We start from the raw sequence: 22,792 nt of genomic DNA, 5'->3' as shown, positions 1-22,792 counted from the left end.
TTCTAATGAGACTCTAAGAGTGAACTTCTTCTTCTGGATTGAATTATTATCACAATTATTCGTAGCACACAATCGATCAAAATATAGAATATAAATCTGGTATAATTTTGACAAATGATATCAAATATAAAAATTAAATATTATTGAAATAATATGAATGGGACTTTTTCAATTAGTTTATCAAATTATTGATGAATGTTATTTGTTGTCAGAAAGTGATCAGGTTAAGAATTACATTCATTACTTTTTTGCTCATTTATACAGCTATAAGCAATAAAAAAAAATATATTGACATGTGTGAATAAATTAGAATGGAAGGAGTTTGCTTCTGAATTAAATGTCCAAAATCGTGTTGCAATTTATCATCAAAAAATTATTTTAATGTTTTACTGGGTGACAATTTAATTAAGTCCTCCTTGAATTTTATTTAAAACACAGAATTAGAAATAATCTCTTTGACAAATTACTCACTATCCAATTACTAGACTCATTCAACTTTATTTCCGAGTATTTTTTAGAAAGGCTTTGCCCAAGCTCACCAATAATATATTAATTACACCTGACTCTTTCATGTATAAGCATTTTGTGGAATCCTATAATGAATTTGGAAAATCAAAATGCTGTTAATTATAGTACTCCTTGGCTGATACGGGATTTTTGATAAAATGTTTTTATCTTGTGATTAAACATGTTCATCCAAACCTTGTCACTGTAGGCTTAGCTCCTTCAATTTATGGACGTATCCACCACATAACATGATTGACACAGCCAGTCCTCCTTACCAAACCAGTAAAATCAGATTTTCTTTCTGACAATAAAAATACCTGATGTCATTTTTCAATTCACATAAAAAGTGTTAACACGTCTCTGTGACAAGCCTGTGAATTCTAACATAGACACCAAGTTCTAGAACAGACCTTTTCAATGAGGTTGCTCCCTTGACAAAAGAAGGCACCTCTACCTTTGCTACTTCCAAGCACAAACTTTGGGAGGCACCTCTCATCACCACTGTTTCTCTCTTCCCCTGACGTGATCACAGGTAGGTGCTGCTCCTCACCCTGGATCCTGGAATGAGGACTGCGTGGGGCAAACTCTCTCGACATCTCTCTCCAGTGCCTCTGCCTGGGAAACGCTGTCTTCACAGGCATCAAGTAGAGGAGAGAAGAAGCGTCCATCACTTCTGCTGCACCATTTTACAACAGAGATCAGAACATTGTCACAGAAGCCAAAATGCCCTGAAGGTGAACGTGTTAGTCATTTCAGTCATGTCTGACTCTTTGTGACCCCATGAACTATAGCCTGCCGGACTCCTCTGTCTATGGGATTCTCCATGCAAGAGTACTGGAGTGGGTTTCATTCCCTTCTCCTGGGGATCTTCCCAACCCTGGGATCAACCCAGGTCTCCTGCGTTGCAGGCAGATTCTTTACCATCTGAGTCCTGTTTCTAATGCTACACTTTGCACTCAACAGAAATATGTAAAAGTCTGAGAAAGACACGAAATCCTATAGCAGGTGCTTGGGGTTTAAATTAATGGAGGCACCATGCATGCTGATATTTTTCATTTGATTAGAGATTTTTACACCCCCTAACAGTTCATGCAGTAAGATTTCAGATGTGTTAAAATGTGATTTTCTTTTGGAAAGTAGGGAAAAGGCAGACGTGAAAAGGAAGGTGGGAAAGAAAAACACACATGACTTCCTGAATTGCAGGCATCTTTCCAGGCCAATACATTTGAGAAAGGAGGATCATAGGCAACAATGATATGAAAACTGGTGCTCCTCAAAATTGTGTACCTCTTAGAAAAGCCTCCTATTTCCCAACAGGTACCTAGACCCTGATTTGAAGACCATCGCTGCAGACTTCCAAGCAACTGAGAAATCTAATTTATAATGCTTGAGAAATCAAATATTTTATTCTCTAATATTTGCATTATTTTCTATTGCTGCGTAACAAGGGTCAAACAACACACATGTATTACACCACGGTTTCCGTGCATCAGGAGTCCAAACACAGCTTGGCAGTGCAGCCCGCTCAGTCTCACAAGGCTGCAGGTCCAGGTGTCACCTGTCTCACCTGGGGTCCGTCTCCTCGTCCAAGTTCACTGACTGTCAACAGGATTCAGGAGTCCCGGTGATTACAGGACAGAGGTTCTCTGCTCCTAGACGCTGCCCGCTCTTCCCTGACATGTAACTCTTTCCACAGCTTGGTCGTTTGTTTCTTTAAGGACAACAGACAGATGCCCCACCATTTCTTCTGTCTTGGCTCTTGACTGGCTTGTAAAGGACTCAAGTGATTAGGTCAGGCCCACCAAATTAATCTCCGATTTGGTTAACTTAGTATCAACTACTGAGAGGGATTTATCACATCGGTAACATCTCTTTACCTTTGCTATGCATGCGTGTTCAGTCGCTTCAGTTGTGTCCGACTCTGCAACCCTGTGGACTGTAGCCCGCCAGGCTCCTCTGTCCATGGGATTCTCCAGGAAAGAATACTGGAGTGGGTTGCCATGCCCTCCTCCAGGGGATCTTCCCAACCCAGGGATCAAACTCCTACACTGCAGGCAGATTCTTTTCTGCTGAGCCACGGGGGAAGGCCTCACCTTTGCTATATAACACAGCATAATCAAGGACACTTCCAAATGCCATCATGCTTGCCAAGGTCTACTGGTTGGCAACAAGTGACAGAATCCATCCACAGTCCAGGGGAGAGGGCTTTACAAGGGCATGGGTCATTGGGAGTCATCTTATTAAGAGAATTCTGTCTACCATGGCATTCACATTATAACAACTGTAGAGTGCTTTCTTCAAGTTTAGAATATAAAATTTAAAAGACAACCTCTATTCAGTGATCCTTAGAAAAACTACCAGAAAAGTCTTTTAAAACATAGATTTCCCAGGTCCCACACTCAGAGATACTGATGCAGGAGGCCAAGAGTCGGACAGGACTCTGCATTTTAAGTAAGTTCTCCCTAATGATTTTGCAGTCCATGGGGTCACAAAGAGTCAGACACAATGAGCAACCGAACAACAATAGAGATGATTCTAATGCAAGTACTAACCATACATCAAAAACTCCTAATTTAGTGCTTCCATAACTAAAGAATGGCTTAAATTTTCTCAAGTTTCTGCAGTTTGGAGCAAAGAATTCCTCCAAATGGGTTTAGCCCCTCTGTTTTATAAAAGCTGTATTTCACAGGCTTCATTTCTCTATTTTATACCTAACATACTGAGAAACCTTTATACAGTCCCAAGAAGTGCCCTTCTGCTTAAAGTCCTTGTAGGACTGCGCTGACAGCCTTATTGCCACTGTAAACCAAATATAACATTTTAAAATACCACAGAGTGGACAGAAACCTGGTTTCTTCTCCAACTGTAGTTTCTACCATTCTCAAAAGAAAAATGAGAGGGAAAAGCTTAGCTGTAAAGTAGGCAAGGAAGAGGAGAAGGCAATGGCACCCCACTCCAGTACTCTTGCCTGGAAAATCCCATGGACGGAGGAGCCTGGTAGGCTGCAGTCCATGGGGTCGCTGAGAGTCGGACACGACTGAGCGACTTCACTTTCACTTTTCGCTTTCATGCATCGGAGAAGGAAATGGCAACCCACTCCAGTGTTCTTGCCTGGAGAATCCCAGGGACGGTGAAGCCTGATGGGCTGCCATCTATGGGGTCGCACAGAGTCGGACACGACTGAAGTGACTTAGCAGCAGCAGCAGCAGGCAAGGAAGACATGAAAGCAGTTAAGTGTTCATGGGCAGAGGAATGGATAAAGATGTGGCAGGGACTTCCCTGTTGGTCCAGTGGTTAAGAATCTACCTTGCAATGCAGGGAACACAGGTTTTTTCCTCGGTCAGGGAGCCAAGATCCCACATGCCGTGGGGCATGGCCAAAAAGCAAAAAAAAAAAGTTAAAAAAAGAAGATATGATATATACATATATGGAATATATGTACCCATATATATCCATTTATGTCAATGGAATATCACTTGGCCATAAAAAGATTGAAGGCAAGAGAAGGGGATGACAGAGAATGGGATGGTTGGACAGCATCACTAACTCAACAGACATGAGTTTGAGCAAACTCCAGGAGATGGTGATGGACTGGGAAGCCTGGCATGCTGCAGTCCATGGGATCGCAAAGAGCCAGACATGACTGAGTGACTGAATTGGACTGATAAAAATAATAAAATATTGCCATTTGCAGCAACACGAATGGACCTAGAGGTTATCATGCTAAGTGAAGGAAGCCAGAGAAAGATAAATATAATATGATACCACTTGTATGTGGAATTTAAAAAATAATGATATAAATGAAATTATATACAAAACAGAAATAGATCATAACATAAAAACAAATTTATAGTTACTGGAGGGGAAAGTGGGAGATAGTGGGAGGGAGGGATAAATTAGGAGTTTAGGATTAACAGATATACACTGCTATATCTAAAATAGATAACCGCAAGACCCTACTGTATAGCACAGGGAAATATATTCAATATCTTATAATGGAAGATATATATAATAACCTATATTATAGGTTATAATTCCATAACCTATAATGGAAAAGAATCTGAAAAAGAACATATGTGTGTGTGTGTATAACTGAATCACCTTGCTCTATAACTAAAGCTAACACAATATTGTAAGTCACCTACACTTTAATTAAAGCAATAAAAATAAATAAATAAATAAAGCAGGCAAGGAACTCTCCCGGAGCAGTAACCCTGTTTCATTGGCACATTCCCTGGTGAGGCTTTGGCTGAAGGAAGGAGCTCCTTGCTGTTTAGTCACTCAGCTGTGTCTGACTCTTTGCAACCCCATGGACTGTAACTTGCCAGGTTCCTCTGTCAATGGGATTTTCCAGGCAAGAATACTGGAGTGGGTTGCCTTTTCTTTCTCCAGGGGATCTTCCTAATCCAGGAATTGAGCCCAAGTCTCCTAAGTCTCCAGCTTGGCAGGCAGATTCCTTACCACTGAGCCACCTGGTAATGGGAAGCCCTTTAATTGGGAATAGAATAAGAAGGTAGTAGAAGTCTCAACAATGTGGCGCCCCATTTTCCACATGGACTCTACCTGACTAATTCATGAAACTCTGGCAACAGGCACAAGGCAGGGTGCAACCATGTTAGCCTGGATTGTGAAAACTTCAAGTGCCAAGATTTAACAGAAGAGAGAAAGAAGGTGTCTTAACAGTTGTTCCTTAGTGCCTCTTCACCCTGAGATTCCAAGTTACCAAGGAGAATACCACTTAGCATTCTCCCTTGCAACTTGACCTTGACTTCTGAGAAAGAGTTTCAAAGACTGAGAAAAAAAGAGGCACATTGGTACTGTCTGGAAGTACAGCTCTTGGGGAGTAGGAAATAGTCATGCAGTTCAGCCACTGTGTGGGTGACCCAGGGAAAAGAGGCAAAATAAAGAAACCAAGATTTATAGCTTCACAGAAGTATTGAGGAAGAAAGGGACACTGCTTTCCCTGCAAATTAGACTGCGCATTTACAAAAGCTGACCGGAGCAAGTTGTTAGGTAAGTAGTTAGTAGGTAAAATTTGTCCATGTTCTGTCAACCTTTGCCATTCTTTCCCTGCCATCACCTCTTTCTATATATCCATGCCATCCTCTTGCACGGATTTCACACAGCACATCGTTAACTTCTCTTGCTATCAAAACAAGTTGTTTTGCTTTGTTTCTCAGGGGACTTCCCTGGTGGTCCAGTAGTTAACACTCCATGCTCCCAATGCAAGAGGCCCAGGTTCAATCCCTGGTCAGGGAACTAGATCCCACATGCCACAACTAAGAGTGTACAGCTGCAGCTAGAGATCCAGTGTGTCGAAATGAAGATCAAAGATTCCAACCAAGACCCAGCACAGCCAAGTAAAGCCATACATATTTTTAAAAAGTTCTCAAGAAAGAAATAGAAAGACATGCATATGATCTTAGACAACAGGTTAAATTATTATTGTTTTCATTTTAAGAAGACTATAAGTGTTTTTTAAGATGACACCTTCATGGTGAAGATTAGAGCATTAGTCAGTAACAAGACAGATTTCTTACTGCTGACAAGTTTTAAGGGAAGTCAGAGACATTTCCAAAACCATTCCACATAGGCAATCCTTTGGACTTGAGGCTTTATATATACGTGAAAGGAAAAATTAGGGAGGAGGGAAGGTATAATATTTACTTAAATCTCATGGTTCTTAGAAACACAACCTTCAGATTTCCTGTTTCAGCTCCAACATGTAAGAGTTTAGAAGTTGTCACTACCATCCTTATAATTAAGGAAAAGCAGAAAAGTGGGATAAACTAGAACCAATGACTCTTCTAGTACCCATTAAAGAATCAAGGTTTTAGGGAAACATCACCCCCAAATCAAGAGAAACAGGCACATGCAGAGAGTCACACCTGAAGCAGAAGTCAGTGAAGGGATAAAATAGTAGAGATATTTGAATGGGGTAAATTTGATGAATTGCTAGAATCTGTGTTTGGATTAGCATAAGAATAAAAATCTCTTCAGGGACCCTCAAACTTCTGTAAGCTTTACCTTCAGAAATTCCACTGGTTCTCAAGATAAAAATCCTAGAAAGATTCCTTCATTGTTCTGGAATAAGGAAATGAGTACTAATTGTGATACACCCAGAACCTTGTCCATAACCAAGACTTACTCTGGAGGGAAAAGTTCTGTGAGCTTGTTCTTAGTTAGGGAAAAGGCATTTCTCCCACTCCAGACTCCTCTAGCCTTCCTCTCTCTCCTAAGATGGAGAGAGGGTGGAGGGACATACTCAACAGGGATAAGAAGCTCTGGGGAAAAGACTGAAAACACCATAACCAGGCAAAGGAGGAAGGGAAACAAGGTGTTAGGGAAAACACTGACTGAAATCACCCATCTTGACCGGGTACCATGGTAACTATTCACATGAGTTATTTTACGACAGGAGACCCTGGTAAGGAACAAACAAGCCACCATCAACTGGAAGAAATTGGGAAAGGTCAAAAGGAGATACCACATGTCCTACCAACATCCCAGAATCCTCCACCCTGGAATCCATCCTGGCTGAGTAATGCCACCAGGAAGGCCAGTCACAAGGACTTGCCAGAGACAACCCAGGGACTAATTCCATCACCATAAAACCAGAGACTGCAGAGCAGTCCTCCTGGGTTCCCTTACACTCCTGCTCTCTGCCTGAGGACCACTTCCCAATAAACTCTCTTGCTTTGTCAACACATGTGTCTCCTTGGATAATTTATTTCCAAGTGTTAGACAAGAGTCCATTCTTGGGCCCTGGAATGGGTCCCCTTTCCTGCAACAGAGGGAAATAAAAAGTAATAGCACTGAGCAGAAAAAGAATAAAAAACAACTTATGTAGGTCACAGACAAGAGACACAAGCCTACTACAAGACTGAAATTTAATCATAAGTTGGTAGAACACCCATCCTTCCTTATGATCACACAATCGGGCTCTTGTATAATAACAATGATTGTGGATGAAAGAGATGCAACACACAGATACTCTCTGAGAAGCAGAACTTAGAGATATTCCCTGAAGTCAACAGAGGAGAAAAAACAAGGACACTAGAGGAATTTGAAGCTCTGATATCTACAACTACAGTAAGGGTTAGGTTGGGCTGTATTTACAGCCCAATTTCTAGCCAGATGAACATAAATCCTCACACTAAAAGGTTATTTAACTGTTTCTAGTATCTAGTACAAAATGTCTGGCTTTCACCAAAAAGAAAAAAAAATTAAGTCATGTCAACAGTTAAGAAGAAAAATCACAGTCTGAAAAGATAAAGCAGGCATCAAAATCAGATTCAGATATGACACAGTCAGTGAAATTTATCAGTCAGGGGATTTGAAATAATTATGTATTAAGAGTTTCAATGAAAAAAGTTGACAAGATGCAAGAACTGATGGATAATAGAAGCAGAGAGATGGAAATGCTAAGGAATCAAAAAGAAATTCTGGAAATCAAAAGCACAGTAACAGAATGAAGAATGCCTTCAATGAGCTCATTAGTAGACTTGACACAACCAAGGAGCAAGTCAAGACGTTTGAAGGTGCATGAATACGATCTTCCCAAACTAACATGAAAACAGAAACAGAAAAAATAAATGTTAAAGCCCAGAATTGTGGGACGTTTCCAAAACATGTAACATAACATATGTAAAATTGGAATAGTAAGGGAGAAGAGAGAACAAGGCAAAAGAAATATCTGAAGTGGTAATGAAAAAGAATTTTCTAAAATAAATGACAGCTATCAAATAAAAAATCCAGGAAGCTCAAAAAACACCAAGTAGAATCTACTCCTAGGCCTATCATAGTCAAGTTGCACAAAAAAAAACACAAAGCAAAATGAATATTATGAAAGAAGTCAAAGGGTTAAAAAAAAAAACCTTACCTATAGAGCCAACTCATTGGAAAAGATCCTAATGCTGGGAAAGATTGAGGGCAGAAGGAGAAGGGGGCAACAGAGGATAGGATGGTTAAATGGCATTATCGACTCAATGGACATGAGTTACAGCAAACTGAACAACAAAATAGAGGAGCAAAGGTAAGAACCACAGTGGATTTCTCATCAGAAGCCATATAGACAAGAAGATACAGATCAAAACTATTTAAAGTACTAAAAGAAGAAAAACTAACAACCTAAAATTCTGTGTTCAGGATAAATGAAGACTTTTTTCAACAAACACTGAAGGATTTCACTGCTGAGAGATGTACTCTGTAAGAAATGTTAAAAGAAGTTCATCAGGCAGAAGGAAAATGACATGATATTTGCCAAATATATCTAATGAAAATCTTGTGTCCAAAATAAATAAAGAGCTCTTAAAACTCAACAATAATGAAACAGCCCATTTTTTAATTGGAATACAGTCGCTTTATATGTCTGTGTCAGTTTCTGCTATAAAGCAAAGTGAGTCAGCCATATATACACATATACCCACTCTTTTTTGGATTTCTTTCCCATTTAGGTCACCAGAGAACATTGAGTAGAATTCCCTGCGCTATATAGTAGGTTCTCTATACAGTTGGTTACTTATTTCATACATGAGTGAGTGAAGTCGCTCAGTCGTGTCCAACTCTTTGCGACCCCATGGACTGTAGCCCGCCAGGCTCCTCCAACCATGGGATTCTCCAGGCAAGAATACTGGAGTGGGTTTCCATTTCCTTCTCCAGGAGATCTTCCCAACCCAGGGATTGAACCCAGGTCTCCTGCATTGTAGGCAGATGTTTTACCATCTGAGACACCAGAGAAGTCATATATGTCAATCTTAATCCCTCAATTCATCCCATCACCCCCCCTCTTGGAATCCGTATGTTTCTTCTCCACATAAGAAAAAGCCAATTATGAAAATGGGTAAATGATATGAACAGACAACTCACCAAATAAGATATACAGATGGCAAACAAGCATGTAAAAACACACTCAACATTATATGTTATGAGGGAAGTGCAAATTAAAACACTAATGAGATACCACTACAAGACTATTCAGTTCAGTTCAGCTCAGTCGCTCAGTCGTGTCCGACTCTTTGCAACCCCATGAATCACAGCACGCCAGGCCTCCCTGTCCATCACCAACTCCCAGAGTTCACTCAGACTCACGTCCATCAAGTCGGTGATGCCATCCAGCTATCTCATCCTCTGTCGTCCCCTTCTCCTCCTGCCCCCAATCCCTCCCAGCATCAGAGTCTTTTCCAATGAGTCAACTCTTCGCATGAGGTGGCCAAAGTACGAGTTTCAGCTTTAGCATCATTCCTTCCAAAGAAATCTCAGGGCTGATCTCCTTCAGAATGGACTGGTTGGATCTTGCAGTCCAAGGGACTCTCAAGAGTCTTCTCCAGCACCACAGTTCAAAAGCATCTATTCTTCAGCGCTCAGCCTTTTTCACAGTCCAAATCTCACATCCATACATGACCATTGGAAAAACTATAGCCTTGACTAGACAGACTTTTGTTGGCAAAGTAATGTCTCTCCTTTTCAATATGCTATCTAGGTTGGTCATAACTTTTCTTTCAAGGAGTAAGCGTCTTTTAATTTCATGGCTGCAGTCACCATCTGCAGTGATTTTGGAGCCCAAAAAAATAAAGTCTGACACTGTTTCCACTGTTTCCCCATCTATTTGCCATGAAGTGATGGGACCAGATGCCATGATCTTTGTTTTCTGAATGTTGAGCCTATTAGAGTGGTTAAAATCCGACAAACTAAAAATACCCAATTGCTAGTAGGATTCAGAACAACAGAAATTCTCATTCATTGCTGGTATGCATACAAAAATGGTACAGCCACTTTGGAAGATAGGTTCGCAGTTTCTTACAAGGCCAAGCACAATCTTACCATACGATTCAGCAATTGTGCTCCTAGGTATTAACTCAACTGATTTTAAAACTTTTCCCTACACAAAAGCCTACACCACAAATGTGTATAGCATCTTCATTCAGAATTGCCAAAAACAAGAAGCAACCAAGATGTAGGTTAACAGATAAGCAAATTCTGATACATCTCAAACATTCGAATCCTTTTCAGCAATAAAAAAAAATGAGCTATCAACTCATTCAATGAAGTTGGTGAATCTTAAATGCAAAATGAAAGAAGACAGTCTGAGAAAGCTACATGCTGTACAATTCCATTTGTATGACATTCTGGAAAAGGCAAAACTATAGAGATAGTAAGCAGAGCTGCAGTTACCAAAGGTTAAGGGGCAATTAAGTAGGTGACTTTTTTAGATCAGTAAAACTATTCTATATGACACTGTAATGATGGATCCATAAAACTATGCATTTGTCAAAATCCATAGCATAGCACAAAGAGGGAAACTCAACGCATGAAAATATTTTAAAAATTATTTAGAAGGTAAGTAGATTCCAGGATAGAATACAAAATGTGAAAAAAAACACATCTAACTGTATTGGAAATGTATGAAACAACATCATTGAAGGAGGTGGAGGGAAAAGGTGCTGACCTAAGTAACTTTGGAAATAAGTGGAGTCTCTCAAAGTAAAGATGAAAACCATCATGTATAAGCCCTGTCTTCTAGCTGATAAAGTTGTTTCCCATGGGAGTAAGGAGTAAAAATTCTGAAACCACTATACATACATATTGAAATTAAACAATTAAGTAAATGGATGGCAGATGGTGGGAGCCAGGTTTCTCTCACTGTGGAGTGGGAGGCTACAGATAAACAAGGAGTAAAAGCTATAAAAATCCATGTGGTAATGGAGCTGAATACATCTTTGCTAACTCATGTTTTAGCTTGATATGGAAACAGATGATTACATGTAGGCATATTTATAGACATTTTTATATACATGGGCTGATTTACACGAGTATATTTTCTTACTTTGTTAGCTGAAAAGATATGGAAGCAATAAGCATACTTAGCACCCAGATCGGAGAAGGCAATGGCACCCCACTCCAGTACTCTTGCCTGGAAAATCCCATGGACAGAGGAGCCTGGTAGGCTGCAGTCCATGAGGTCACTAGGAGTCAGACACAACTGAGCGACTTCACTTTCACTTTTCACTTTCATGCATTGGAGAAGGAAATGGCAACCCACTCCAGGTTCTTGCCTGGAGAATCCCAGGGACGGGGGAGCCTGGTGGGCTCCCATCTATGGGGTTGCACAGAGTCGGACACGACTGAAGCGACTTAGCAACAGCAGCACCCAGATCTTGGTTTCTAATATTATTCTTCAGTAAAAGGAATCAAAGCTTTTAGATAAATGGATGATTCTAAGGGCTGGTACTAAATATAGAAGATGAGTGTGGAGTATCTTATAATGCCAGAAAGTACAAAATTGCTCAAAAACCCACAATGAAGGGGATATGTCATATGAGTCAACATAGTCACCCAGTCATGTCCAACTTTTTGTGACCCCCCCAGGCTCCTCTGTCCATGGAATTCTCCAGGCAAGAACACTGGAGTGGGTAGACATTTCCTTCTCCAGGGGATCTTCCCAACCCAGGGATCAAACTCAGGTCTCCTGCATTGCAGGTGAGTCTTTACTACCTGAGCCTCCAAGGAAGCAGTCAATAGCCAAATGTGGAACAATTTGAGCATGAAACTGAATATTTTGTTGGATTATAACTCAAAGAATAAAATAAGTATCTCAGAGTCCATAGTAATCTAAATAAATGAGGGAGAATGAACAAATTGTCCATGCAGAAGGATTCCAAATAATATGCGTAGATACTCTGTCCTTGAGAATGTGAAGCATAACTCCCCACTCCTTAAGTGTGGATTTTGCATAGGAACTTCCCTCCGTAGAGTACAGCATGGAAAGGGGAAACAAAGAGTAACCACAGTGGAGAAACCTGACAAATGCTACCTTATCGAGATTAGAGTGAGAGTCAGGTTAATAGTATGTAAATCTGATATGATGTAAAGAAAATGGCACTTCATCTCTGGGATCTTCTTCCCAAAACCCATGACCCAATTCAATCATGGAGAGAACACCAGACTATTTCCAATTGAGAAACATTGTACAAATATCTAAACCAATATCCCTTAAAATGTTCAAGGTCATCAAAAATAGAAAAGTCTAAGAAACTTTCATAGCCAAGAGGAGCCTAAGGAGGTATCACATCTAAATATAATGTGGTATCCTGAGTGAGTTTCTGCAAAATATAAAAGCATTAGGTATGAGCTAAGGATATCTGAATCAAGTGTGGATTTTAGTTAATAAATAATGTAATAATGCTGGTTTATTGTCCCCAGTGTGCCATACTATCATGAGACATTTATAAGAGGGGAAACTGGATCTGGGGTATATGGGATCTCTCTGTACTCTCACAATTTTTCTGTGAAACTGAATCCATTCTAAAATAAAATGTTTATTAAACACAGTCTCTAGCATACCATAAAAAAATTATGAGACATATTAAATAATATATGATTAATAACCAGAAAATCAAAAAGCAATCAATAATATACCCACAGATAAAAAAGCCATTGGAATTAAAAGATAAAGGCTTTTAATTAACTTAAATAAATGAGAGTAAAAAGATGGAAAAAACAAATGAAAAGATGGAGAATTTCTATAGAGAAGTGGATATACTAAGACTGAAAAACACAGTATTTCAAAAAAAAGAGAATGCATTGGAAAGGCTTAACAGCAGATTGAACAGCAAGAGACAAGGCCCATAAATGTGAGAATTGGTCAATTAATTAAGCTGGAGAAAAGGGAGGAAAGGATGAGAAAGAACAAAACACAACATGAGAGGCACGTGGGACAATACCAAGCTTTCTAATATAAATGTTATTGGAGTAACATACAAAGATGAGAGCAAAAACTAAGCAGAATAAATATTTGTGAAGATAATCACCAATAATTTTCTAAAACTAGTTAAAAGATATCAAACAAGTTCAAAGTGCTCAACAAAATAGGCTAAGTATCCAGCCAGGCAGAATAAATACAAAGAAACCCACACCTAGACACATCAGTTAAACTGCTGCAAAACAAAGATGAAGGGAAACAAAATCTGAAAAGTAGTCAGAAAAATAATAGATCCATTACATTCAGATGAACAGAATTATAAAGAATTATGAATGACTTCTCAACAGTTGCAATGAAGGCCAGAAGACAACAGAATGACATACATCATGTGCTGGAAGAAAAATCTGCCAACTCAGTGGAAATACATTTTGTCTACACCAGTGAAAATATTTTTCCAAGCCAATGTCCCCAAACAGAACTTTTCCTTCCTTAGAAACCTTTTCTCCCTTCGAAACTCACTATATTCTTTATAGTATCAACATCTAGTCTCTCAGGCCCATCATGTCCTCACCTTCTCTTTTTGACTTTCACAGTCACACCAATTCTTGTCAATTCCATCTCAGGAAAATCTTTGGAATCTGTCACTCCTCGTCAGCCTCGCTAGTACTGTATTGGTTCAAGCCCTCTACATTTCTAGCCATGACAACTGAAAGCTGACAGCTGACAAAGAAAGCTGATCACCAAAGAATTGATACTTTTGAACTGTGGTGTTGGAGAAGACTCTTGAGAGTCTGGGTGTTCATTGGAAGGACTGATGTTGAAGCTGAAACTCCAATACTTAGGCCGCCTGATGCGAAGAGCTGACTTATTGGAAAAGACCCTGATGATGGGAAAGATTGAAGGCAGGAGGAGAAGAGGACAACAGAGGATGAGATGGTTGGATGGCATCACCGAGTCAATGGACATGAGTTTGGGCAAACTCCAGGAGTTGGTGATGGACAGGGAGGCCTGCCGTGTTGCAGTCCATGAGGTCGCAAAGAGTTGGACATGACTGAGCGACTGAACTGAAACCATGACAGCAGCCCACTAATTAGTATAGCCTCCCTATCACTGATATTTCCTTGTCATAGTTCATCTCCCTCACAAGTTCTGTAATTAGCATTCTAAAAGCTAATTCCTGCCTGAACCTGTCTCTCAGAGGCTTAAAAGTCTCTTCTGACTTTCTGAGCTTCCTTGGTGACTCAGATGATGAAGAATCTGCCTGCAATGCAGGAGACCTGGGTTTGATCCCTGGGTTGGGAAGATCCCCTGGAGAGGGAAATGGCAACCCACTCCAGTACTCTAGTCTGGAGAATTCCATGGACAGAGGATCGTGGTGGGCTACAGTACATGGGGCCACAAAGAGTTGGACACGACTGAGTGACTTTCACTTTCTTTTTCTGACTTTCTGCCAAATTCATATCACAACATACAAAATCCTTTTACAATCTCAGTCCCAACAACTTCTCCAGCAAATGTTCTTGCATATTCTTTTCTTCTTTTGTTGTGCTTAGTAAAATGTAAAATGATTATAAGCATTAAGTCTCTTTCTCTTTCACCAGATATTAACTTCTCAAAGGAAAGGACTATGACCATTTGTAGAATGTTCTACTGAAAACTAAAACTTCAAAGAGTGAAGGAGGGTGAGGATCATTCTCATCTCTAGCAAGGGCTTCTAGAAAATCATCCTGATTGCCCGTGAGAGGGGAATCACCAAGGCAGGTAAGGCTTATAGTAAAGATGTTTGGTTCCCTGATAGTCATGAGGGAACCATCATTAAGGGGAGTGGGGTACATAATCCTATCTGCCAATAAAGTTAATGTAATAAAAACCATTTGTTGTTCAAGAGCTGGAAGGTTGCCCAACTCCTAAGGATATGAATTAGCAGTGAGCAATAAGTGGGCTACTTCACAAGACGCAGACTCCAGAGTCAGTTCTTTAAGTGCTCAAGGAGCTTCGAGTGCCTTAGCAGATGACTTCAGCCAGAAGAAAAGTGAGTGTCAAGAACTGTGACCCTGGGAGCTCAGGTATGGCAAATTCTTAGCTAAGCATGACACGGAAGCAGTTAATTGTCCACCACTGCAGACTGTCCTTCAGGGTTTCTTGGTGATGTGCACAGGCGTGAGCCAGACGCAGACCCACAGACTCTGTCAAATTGACCAGTTGTCCACAGTGACATCATGTGGCTGCAAGAAGTAATGACAGTATCTAACAAGTGTTCCTGACTAACCTCGACTTTGAGGTCTTCTAAATTCCTAGAGTTCATAAAATATCACGGCCAATCAAAAAGGAAGGTGCTGAACTTTAATTTGGCATGTGAGCTGATTCTGTTGTGGCTGTTGTTAAAGTGAAAAATAAAAGGATAAAGATTTATGGACATAACCATCTTCTAGTATATACTAGAAATGCAAACTAGGGGAAAAAATATTTGCAACTCTTCTTATTACTGAAAGGGGGCTTTTCTTAAAGGGAAATTTTTCTGAAGGCCCTGAATCCCTTTAGTAAAGGAAAATGTACAGGAAACTCTGGAATTCTATTGACCTGTAACCATTAGATCTGTTCTGACATGTGAAAATAGGGGGGCTTGTAGTCCCTGTGATTCAATCTCCCCATCTGGTTTCCCTTCCCTTGACAGCAGCCTCAAAGTCCCTGCCCTCACCACACACACACACACACACACACACACACACAGAATTCAAGACCCATGCAGAATACAGTTTAAAACTCACTTTCTTCATGATAGAAAGCCTGTGAAGAATTCAAATCAGAGAATGACATCTACACAGAGATCATCTGTGTAGGACAGAGGGTGTTTTTAAGGGTGTGGGGAGGACAAGGCAAGATTGAAGACAAGACAGCTGGCTTGCAAGAATTTCATCAAAGGACAGACAGGCCTTTCAACAGGTATAATGTCATGAATAATGTTAAAACATTCAGTTCAGTTCAGTTCAGTCGCTCAGTCATGTCTGACTCTTTGCGACCCCATTAATCATTAGTAAAACATAAAACATGATAACTGAACTTCTCTGTAAATCTAAAATCTGTTTGTAAATCATATCAAAAACATTCATTGGGGAAAAAAAATTCACTGGGAAGAGAAATAGTCTCTCAGTCCTAGTAGTAAAGGATTAATATTTGACTACCTTGGAAATATGATTATCACAAATTTCTTAAACTGAACACTTTTTATATTGAAAAGCTTGTTTTGTGCCAGGTTTTTTTCTTAAAACTCAACTTGGAAATTTTATTTTCTCAAAATGAACTTAAATTGTGCTGAGAACTAAAGAGTTAAGCCTGCTGTGATTAACAGCCAATTCCAACTTAAGTGTCCATCAATGGAAGAATGGATAAAGAAGTTGTGACATATATATATATATATATTCCTTCTCCAATATATACACACACACACACACACAATGGAATATTATTCAGTCATTAAAAAAAAAGAGAAATCCTGCCATTTGTGACAACACAGATGAAGTTCGAAGGCATTATGCTAAGTGAAAAAAGTCAGAGAAAAACAAATACTGTATGATCTCACTTATACATGAAATCTAAAAAAACAAAGCAAAAACAAACTCAGAAAGAGAAATCAGACTTGTGGTTACCAGAGGTGGAAGGCAGGGTGAGGGGGAAATGAAGAAAAGTGATTAAAAGATTGAAACTTTCTGCTATAAGATGAGTAAGTACTAGGAACATAATGTACAACATAATGACTAGATGTTATAACTGCTGTATGATATATAGGAAAGTTAAGAAAGTAAATCATGAATTCTCATTACAGGGAGTTTTTTTTCTTTTTATCTTTTTACTGTGTCTTTATGAGATGATGCATGTTAGCTGAACCTATTGTGGTAATCATTTCACATATATGCAAATCAAATCATCTTGCTATATCTCAAATTTATACAGTAACTTGTATACAGTAATTCTAGTAAAACTGGGGAGAGGCGGCTGGAGTGGAGGGAGAGCCGTGTTTCCAAGATAACTTTTAGAAAAAAAAAATCTAATAAAAGAAATTCTTAGAAAGTGCAGAATGTCTTCTGGGATAAAGAGAAAAAGCAAAGTTTCCAAGCAACTTTTGAGTAAAAATATGGTAGAAAACAAGGCATTGAACAGAAAATGTTAAAAAACATTTTTAACTTTTTTAACATTTTAAGTGTTCTCATAAACATTATGTTTTCAAGCTAGCTTGGGGAAATACCTAGGGAAAAAAACAATATTTTAAATAGAACTATTTGGAACTTAATCCTGTTTATGTTTCCTAAAACACTTTTGAGGAAAATTGTAGTATAAAACACATTTTAACAGGGAAAATCAGAATTTAGGCAATAGGATGGCAACAAAAGACACAAACAGACCCAAGGGAGGGACTCTGAAATGGAGATGAAATTGTCCAAATTGCTGAAAGTGGCATGACCTTTATACCATGCCCTCTCCCCCTCAACCTTCCTGCAGTGACCAGGCAAGGAATGCCCACTGCCCCTGTTCTGAGGGAGGGGTTCAACCCTAGGTGAGGGAGTTCCTTTAATCCAGGGCAATTCCTGAAAGTCCTGGGCTGTGAGCTCTCTGCAGCAGAAATGGGTATCTGAGTCTTGGGCAAGTTTCAAGGGATCTGGGTAAGTGTTTGGCATCACTACTGGCAAAGAGCATCAGTCAGAAACTTAGGGAGTTGAAGAAAAAATGTGGGACCACGTAATAGAGAATCTTAGGTACGTTAAAGCTTAACACTGTCTCACCACCTCAAGAATAGAAGTCCTCTCATGAAGATTTAAGTTCTCAAAAAGGCATCAAGGAAAGAGTGTTTCAGAATAGTTAAACAAGGAAAATGGAGGGAAGCTAAGAAAAGTATTTTTATTCATTTCACCACCTGGAAAAGCTGACAATTTCCAAACCCACATGCTGTTGAAATACAAGTGATGACTTAGGGTAACAAAAGCAAGTTAAGTCACGACTTCAGAAAAGAAAATCTGGGATTGCCCCAGTGCAGCTGTGCTGTGCCTTGCACAGGATACAGAAGGAAATATTTACCTAGATCTGGGGCTGTCAGCCCACGCTGAGTCCATCTGGGGAGCTCATGGCCAGAGCCTACACTTAATTCATCACTGGGATCGTTCACAAAGCTGTGGTGCTGCCTGAAACCTCCTTTGGGGCTGGGGAAAGGAAACAGAACAGAGCCTGAAAGAAGTATTGAAGAAAAAAATCAGAGTTTTGTCCGCATGCCCACCACATTCAAACAGTTCCATAAACTAGACATGAGTGTTTAACCTTCTAAAAGCTGGCAACCACTGCTTAGTAAGTAAGGAAGGCGGTGTATACCGTGGAGAGTGTATTAGTCACTCAGTCGTGTCTAACTCTTTGCAACCTCACGCTCCTCTGTCCATGGGATTCTCCAGGCAAGAACACTGGAGTGGGTTGCCATTCCCTTCTCCAGTGGTCTTCCCGACCCAGAGATCGAACTTGGGTCTCCCACATTGCAGGTGGATTCTTTACCACGGAGCCCCGGGGGAAGCCCATACAGTGGAGAGAGATCATTCTTTAAAAAAAAAAAAAAAAGAAAGAAAGAAATGAGATCTCTTTTATTATATTTTTTGTTATTTATTCGGCTGTGCTGGGTCTTAGTTGTGGCATGCAGGATCGTTAGTTGTGGCATGCAAACTCTTAATTATGGTATGTGGGCTCTAGCTCCCCACCCAGGGACTGAACCCAGGCCCTGGGTTCGGGAGCACAGAGTCTTAGCCTCTGGACTGCCAGGGATGTTCCAGAGAGATCTCATTCTTTAGATACCATCAGAAGTAATTTGAAACACAGCCTCACCACTACTAGTGACCTTGGGCTTATTAACGCCTCTGAAAGGCAGTCTTCTTGGTAATCAGGTGGTGAGCAAAGCAGATGTGTGCATGCTTATGTAAGTGGCCTACACTAAGTGGCTGTGTCATCATTATCACTGGCATTATCACTGGCATTTCCACTGGCATTCCACAGTCCTCAGAGCTCACGGTCCAAGGGTAGTGACCTGCAGAACCCCAAGTTGTTCTGGTCTCTATTTAAGAATGAAGATGATGGAAGTCACAGCAATCATTCATGCATAAAGTATTAGTCTTTCAGTTGTGTCCGACTCTTTGCGACCCCACAGACTGACCCCCACTGCCAGGCTCTTCTGTCCATGGAATTCTCCAGGCAAGAATACTAGATTGGGTTGCCATGCCCTCCTTGAGGGGATCTTCCTGACCCAGGGGTCATTCATGCATAAGCAAGCACTCATTTCTAGTACAGTCTAGAAATGTGTAATTTACTTAAGACTAACTCACTGCTTTTAATTTTAGAAAGAAAGTGAAAAATCATGTCTGTTGACACCAAGACAGAGCTCTGTTTGAAATGAAATATCACTCCTGTGAATCCTCTCAAAAAGGGTAACAAGGTCAAGGTGCCAGGGGAGAGTCCAGCCCATAAACAAAGAGAGTCTCTGCTCATCGGCAAGAGCTGCACCCACAGGGCAACTTCACAGCCCTATTTGTCTCATAGTTCAGACAAAAGCTAGCTGAAGAAGAGGAAAAAATATGAAAGGGGCTTATAAGTGATGAGGAAAAAATCATAATTTTTTTCTGTGGAAAAACAACTGAACTAAGAAAAAATAAGTAACATGCCCTCTTTGTGATAGGACAATATGCAGTACACGTCTACATTACACATGAACCAGACCTCCTCCAAGCAGGTGGATAAAATCAGTCTTGGAAAAAGATCGGCCCCTTTCTTCAGACACCAGCTTTGTCATTTATTTTGCACGCATAGGAGAAGGCCGTGGAGCAGAAAATAGAAAGGCACGTTGGCCTCACCTGAAGTGGGTGTGGTCTCCTTCAGGGGCACCAGTCCTCATGTGGACCTGAAGTCAGCAGTGGGCAGGGGCAGGTGATGTGGGACAGCAGACCCATCTTCTAAAGGGCAGGTGCAGAAAGCGCACTCTCTGCAACAGCGAAGTGCAGAAAGGAAACGCTGTAACAGGCATCCTCTCGATCACATTTGTACCTAGTGTTAGTGCTAAAAACAGCTCTATTTTAAGAGGGAGTTCCTTATTAACCAACCAGGTATTCCTTCTAAGATCTCCCCCTATAGCATGACTCTATGGCATGTTAAAATGAAATACCAAAGCACAAGAAACAAAAGGAAACACAGATAGATTGTACTTCATCAAAATTTAAAACTTGTGCTTCAAAGGACACCATCAAGAAAGTAGAGAGAGAGCCCATTGAATGCGAGACACTGTTTGCAAATTATACATCTGATAAGAGACTTGTATTCAGGATATATAAGAACTTGTCAGCTTAATAATTAAAAAGACAAGCAAGCCAATAATAACTGTGCAAAGGATTTGCATAGACGTTTTCTCCTAAGAAGATGTACAAAAGGCCAATAACCACATGAAAAGACAAATATTTCTTTAGCCATCAGGGAAATACAAGTCAAAATCACATTGAGCTATCATTCCTTACCCACTAGCACGCTATGCTATGCTAAGTCGCTTCAGTCATGTCCAACTCTGTGCGACCCCATAGACGGCAGCCCACCAGGCTCCCCCGTCCCTGGGATTCTCCAGGCAAGAACACTGGAGTGGGTTGCCATTTCCTTCTCCAATGCATGAAAGTGAAAAGTGAAAGTGAAGTCGCTCAGTTGTGTCCGATTCTTAGCAACCCCATGGACTGCAGCCTACCAGGTTCCTCCATCCATGGGATTTTCCAGGCAAGAGTACTGGATTGGGGTGCCATTGCCTTCTCCAACCCACTAGAATGGTTATAACCAAAAAGGTAGATGATAAGTGTTGGTGAGCAAGTAGAGAAATTGGAACTTTTTCACTGCTGTAATAGGAGGGAACGGGGCAGGGCACAACTTTTGAAAGAATGACATAGCCCAAGGACACAGCATAAAGCCGATTAGAATCAAACGGGACCAAGATGGCAGACAGGACTAGACCTTGATCCTCAATCAGCAAGTGAAATGACATACCCAGAGGTGTCATGACAGTTCCAAGGCACTGTCAAAAGACCAAGGAGTGGGTGGTGGCCCAAATCCTGGAAATCTCCGCCCCTTCCCAAAAATAGTTGGAATAATCCTCCCACTCATTAGCATATGAAATTACCCAGCGTATAAATACTAACCATGCCAAATTTCAGGGCCACACTTGCCCTCAGCAATGGCCCACACTCTGTCTGTGGAGTGTGCTTCTCTCTGCATCTGAATAAATCCACTTCTTACCTATCACTTTGCCTCTCACTGAATTATTTCTGTGATGAGACATCAAGAACCTGAGTTTCATCAGGTCCTGAAACCAGGTACTATGGGTTTTGGCTGGGTTTGAGTCCCAACACATGGGTTCGAGTCCCAATCTGTGGTAAACGGTTTCAGTGCCACTGGTATTATACACAGTACAGTCACTTAGGAAGGGTAACCCAGGTGGCTCGTTGGTAAACAATCTGCCTACCAATGCAGGAGATGCACATTTGATCTCTGGCTTGAGAAGATCCCCTGGAGAAGGGAATGCCAACACAATCCAGTATTCTTGCCTGGAGAATTCCATGGAAAGAGGAGCATAGCAGGCTACAGTCCAAAGGGTCACAAAGAGTTGGACATGACTGAGCACACACGCACACATACAATCATAGCAACATCATTCATAAAAGCCAAAAAGTGAAAACAAATGTCCATCGTTTGATGATCAACAGAATGTGGCATATGCATAAAACAGAATGTTCAGCTCAATTTAGTTCAGTCACTCAGTCCAACTCTTGGCAACCCCATGGACCATATCACCACAGGCCTCCATGTCCATCACCAACTCCCGGAGTCTACTCAAACTCATGTCCATTGAGTCGGTGATGCCATCCAACCATCTTATCCTCTGTCGTCCCTTTCTCCTCCTGCCCTCAATCTTTCCCAGAATCAGGGCCTTTTCAAATGAGTCAGCTCTCTGCATCAGGTGGCCAAAGTATTGGAGTTTCAGCTTCAACATCAGTCCTTCCAATGAACACCCAAGACTGATCTCCTTTAGGATGGACTGGTTGGATCTCCTTGCAGTCCAATGGACTCTCAAGAGTCTTCTCCAACACCACAGTTCAAAAGCATCAATTCTTCGGTGCTCAGCTTTCTTTATAGTCTAACTCTCACATCCATACATGACTACTGGAAAAACCATAGCCTTGACTAGATAGACCTTTGTTGGCAAAGTAATGTCTCTGCTTTTGAATATGCTATCTAGGTTGGTCATAACTTTCCTTCTAAGGAGCAAGCATCTTTTAATTTCATGGCTGCAATCACCATCTGCAGTGATTTTGGAGCCCAGAAAAATTAAGTCAGCCATTGTTTCCACTGTTTCCCCATCTATTTGCCATGAAGTGATGGGACTGGATGCCATGATCTTAGTTTTCTGAATGTTGAACTTTAAACCAACTTTTTCACTTTCATCAAGAGGCTCTTTAGTTCTTCTTCCCTTTCTGCCATAAGGGTGGTGTCATCTGCATATCTGAGGTTATTGATATTTCTCCTGGCAATCTT

The sequence above is a fragment of the Bubalus bubalis genome, chromosome 13 (assembly GCF_019923935.1).
Source record: "Bubalus bubalis isolate 160015118507 breed Murrah chromosome 13, NDDB_SH_1, whole genome shotgun sequence".
Lineage (NCBI taxonomy): Eukaryota > Metazoa > Chordata > Mammalia > Artiodactyla > Bovidae > Bubalus > Bubalus bubalis.
This window is presented reverse-complemented; position numbering follows the sequence as displayed.